Source organism: Sorex fumeus, unplaced genomic scaffold, assembly GCF_029834395.1.
Source record: "Sorex fumeus unplaced genomic scaffold, SorFum_2.1 ptg000010l, whole genome shotgun sequence".
NCBI lineage: Eukaryota > Metazoa > Chordata > Mammalia > Eulipotyphla > Soricidae > Sorex > Sorex fumeus.
In genome coordinates, this window is record NW_026606067.1 from 3,233,295 (window position 1) to 3,238,273 (window position 4,979).

Sequence of the window (4,979 nt, forward strand, 5' to 3'; positions counted from 1 at the left end):
ATAAATTGTGCTGGCAAAACTGAATGGCTAGATGCAAAAAAGTGGGCTCAGATCTCTGCCTAACTCCATGCACAAAAGTAAGATCGAAATGGATTTATGACCTCAACATCAGACCTGAATCCATAAAGTTTATTGAGGACAAAGTTGGCAAAACCCTCCATGATATTGAAGCTAATGCTATCTTCAAAAATTTTTTTATTTTATAAGGTGGTTCACAATACTTGATTACAGTTAATATTCAAGCAGCAATCCCACCACCATTACACCTTCCTACCACCAAATTTGGGATGTTTCCATATCAAGCCCCAATTCCTGTCCCAAAGCACAACCGAAATGATATATTTTGTATTGTTTGTTAAGGAAAACCACTGAAAGTGCTACAAAAAAGTGTCCATAGAGGAGACAGTGTGAAGATTGTTCTATTTTGACAGGGGCCATTAAGACATTCTTTAGAGTTCACTAACATGCTGTTAAAGGTTGAGTGATGTGAGCTTTCATATATATATATTGTATATATACACATATATACATAAAAACATGTATATATTCATATATATTTCCCTCTATGATTGTTGCCTACTATTTGAACCCCATTAAATGCGGTGTGGTACTTATGGAGAATAGGTCGAGATTGTCTTATCATGTCCAGGAACACGTTCAGTCATACGTGAAGCTTAGCCCGGAGCATGTGGGGAACGAACTTGAGCTTGGTGATGGTTGCGTTCTGGAGATTTTCAGCTGCTGGGGCTCGGTCCTTTGGGGGAGGGAGGGCTCTCACCTGATCCCCTCCTGGGGCGCCCCGAGTGAAGTAGCCTGGCGGCATGGCTGTGGCAGGCCAACCCTCTGACACTTTGAAGACTTATTTTTGGAGCCTGGATTCACCTGTAAGCAATCTGACTGTAAAGTCAAAGGGAGAGGCTGAGACCATCTAGAGAGGGAAGAGAGTGGAGCACAGCCCACCAGGCATCATGCACATAGTACATGATTTTGCCTCTGTCTGTCTAGACCTGTTCAATTGCAGATGAAAGTTCATGGGCAAGAGAAATGTCTCACTAAAACCTGCCTTAGTTCATACAGAAACCAGAGATGGAATGAAATAGCCAGAGTTTCACGTCATTATTAGCTGGCAATAGAAATCCTGAAAGTCATCTCTAGCTCAAATCTCTCATTTACGCCTCTGTATTTCTATATTTCTACTTTCCCTCAATCCCTCTCTTTGCATGCTCTAGATTTCTATTCATTGAGTGCCTCTTGTCAGCTGTATTGTCTAGAAAGGTTATTTAGAGTTATAGCAGAATTAAGAAGAACAGCACTTCTGTGCTAGTTCATTTACCATTGATACAACAAAAATTTTAATTTACCCTTGATGAAAGTAATGTATTGTCCCTTCTAAAGTCTTCATTACTTTCATTTTCTCATTGGTCTTCATTTTGTCAGCTAACCATCATTTCTCTTTGCTAGTTAAACTGGAAATCTTTTAAGAGCCAGGCCTATCTCTGATTCAGCATTCTAGTAACACGTCATGATATTTTGGTAGGTACCAGGTTATGCTTTTGTTTGTTTGGTTTTTGTTTTTTGGGGCCACACCTCATGATGCTCAGGGCTTACTCCTGACTCTGCACTCTGGAATCATGCCTGGTGTGCTCAGGTGACCATTTGGGATGCCGAGGATCAAACCCCTATTGGCAGTGTGCAAAGCAAATGCCCTACCCACAGTACTATCTCTCTGGCTCCAGGAAATGGGATATATATGTATATATATATATGTATATATCATCATGCTGTTAGGTATGACAGCCTTATTTTAATAGATGAAGAGCTCAATGATTTTGTATGTTTTTGTTTTTGTATCTTCAGTACTTTGTCCAAAGGCACATAGTAAGCAGTTGAGGGATGCTTGCTTTCTCAATATGATGGGAAACTCTCCATTCATGGTGAACTTTCACATTAAAACACATATTCATACTGTGCCGGGGTGGAGGAGAGCATAAACTAAAAGGCTAGTGCATGCACTTTGCATGCTTCAGGCCCAGTTTCAATTCCTAGCACTGCCTGGTCCTCTGAACACCTCTAGGAGCCATCCCTCCAGCAACAAACTGGGGGTAGCCCCTGATCACTGCAGGGTATGGGGCCTCAAACCAGAAACAAACAATAAAACCCAAGCCCCAAAATGTACATTCATATTAAGTAGTAATCAGAAGCAACTAACGATCACGGAAAAGTATAGGAAAATGACTTTTCATGAAAATAAGATTCCTGGTTATCATAGGAAAAAGTTTTCCAATGAATATGTTTATTCTGTTTCCCCAAACTTGTATTTTAAAATTCCACCCCCAATGCTTCTGAAAGCCTCACAAGCCCTGTGTAGAATTAGGCACCTCATGGATTCAGGTAGATTACCTCCTCTGTGGAATTATAACATTGCATGGCAGTGGAAATATATCAGAGAAAAAGAAGTTTGAGTCAAAATACATTTTTAAAGCTGCCTGTTTCTCAGGGCATTTGACATTTAAAACTCATTATCTCTTGCCTCGTGAGTCTAGTGTTGAACTCAAGGATTTTGTAGAAAGTAAAAGATTTAGAGGGCGGGCAGAAGCCCAGGAAGGCAAAATGATTGAAAAGTTAAAAGGAGTGGGGTATATCTTGGGCTTGGTGATATTAAATTCAGACCAAGAATAGGAGAAATGGATGAAAAAAGAAAAGGGACCAATGATGACAAAAGAAGAATATTAGGGCAGAAAGGGCAGACAATAGGTGAGTACAAAAGGCAGGACTTGACAGAGCAGGAAGGGAAAATTCCTAAAATGATACTAATCTTTTAATTGCACAAATAACTTTAAAATATCATGACTGAAAAATGAAAGAGTAAAACTCCCCTCAAGCAGCATCATCTTAGTGTATCATTTGAAAATGCCATATAATTTGAAGATATCAATTTTTATTATGATTTAGGTAATGTGGTTACAATTGTGTTAAGATTTATGATATTTGCACAAAATTGTTGCATCCCATTAATGCTAAAGTCCCAAGATCTACCACCATTGCCTACATGACTTCTACTTGGTAGTCTGAGTTTTGTAACACAAGGCCAGGAATCTATCATTGCTTGATGCTCTATTCCCTTATTTTGTCTCTCAGTGTTTATCATTTCTGGGTCTTAAAAAATTTATTTTGTTCTGTTTTAGTGGAGCTCAGAGACTACTACAGCTCAGTGATTGGGGGGGGGGGTCACTTTTGCCAGTATTCAAGGGAACCACACAGATTTTGGGGACTGAGTGCTGGCCTCCTGCTATATGCAAAGCATAAATTGCAGCCCATTGAGCTATCTCTCTGGCCCTCTTATTATTTGGGGAATATATTTCAGTGGAAAATATAAATTTATTTTCCCCTTTTTTTCCCTTTGTTTTTGTGATAACAGGAGTTTGCACATACTTGGTTGTGGCTCCAGAAACCCAATGCAGTGACCCTGGGATTGTGTGTAGCTTGTTGAATACTGTCAAACATGGACCTTATAGATCTCATACCTATAGTGGCAGTCAGCTCTATTACTGAGTTGTCCTCGGGCCATTAAATAGGAAATGTTTAGAGAGATACAGATCAAGTATCTCTATGGAGAACTGTTTCTACTCAGACATTTATAGTTTATGGAGCGTGACACTGGGAGAGATGGCAAACTAAGTTTTGGAGTCAGAAGCTCTTATCTTGCCCTTAACCGAGTTGAAACATCTTCCCTCGATATAATTCCCCTAACATTAAACATTATATACTTAGATTTGAATAATATTAATGAAGCTCTGAAATGATGAGCAATTCCCATAGAGCTAGTGGTACTTCTTAAAAGTGAAGCAAAAGTACATACAAGGGGGCTGGAGCGATAGCATAGCAGGTAGGGCGTTTGTCTTGCATGAGGCCGACCTGGATTTAATTCCCAGCATCCCATATTGTCCCCTGAGCACCACCAGGAGTAATTCCTGAGTGCAGAGCCAGAAGTAACCCCTGTGCATCGCTGGGTGTGACCCAAAAAGCAAACAAAAAAACAAACAAAAAAACCCCTAAACAAGTACAGACAAGGTAGATAGCAGTTTATATTTATACCTATAGAATTATCTGTAACTGTAACTTCAAAATTTTTTACCCAGAAAAGATTAATAAATGCCAGGGGATGCTAGTAATAATGTATTGTTAGGTAGATCTCAAACCTCTGGCAATTTCGTATGCAAAAAAAATCATTCACCAGTCCTTTAGCATCTGTGTTGCAAACCATAATGCACAAAAGGAAAAGGAGAGAGAGAGCAAGAGGAAAGGTGCCTCCCATAGAGGAATACTGGGGATTGGGTGGAGTGTTGGGAGATGAAAGGAGGGAAACAGGGGACATTGGTGGTGGGAAATGTACATTGGTGTTGGAATGGGTGCTGGATCACTGTATGACTGAAACCCAATTATGATCAGCTTTGAAATGGTCTATTTCAAGGATATTTAGTTAAAAAATTAAATAAATAATGTGGAGTTTATGCTTAATTCAATCAGCTTAATCAATAGCTGAATAAATATCAGTACTCCTACATTTAAAAAAATTCATTCACCAGTCTTAGCACCTTATTATTTGGAAAAAGTTACTTGCAGTCCACATCTCAGTTGGCTCTAGAATAGTGTGGCTCATGACACCACGTTTGAGAATGGTTGTGCTCACACAACATTGTAATGACCTGAAGCCTATTCAGACCCTGTAAGGATATTTTAGCCTTCTGACAGTGAAGTCAATGATTATGGACCTTGAAATACTTCTTGAGTGTCCAATACATTTTTCTACCTAGTTTTCAATATAAACCACTTTTATTTCTCTTGGGAATCCTCTGGCTGGAATTCAAGGCCCTTTTCCAATGCCAAAATATAAAAATCTCCATTTCATCAGCTTTGAAGACTTGAAAAAATGTCAGAATGCATTATGATAACTTTATTCTTGGATAAAGCCAGAAATA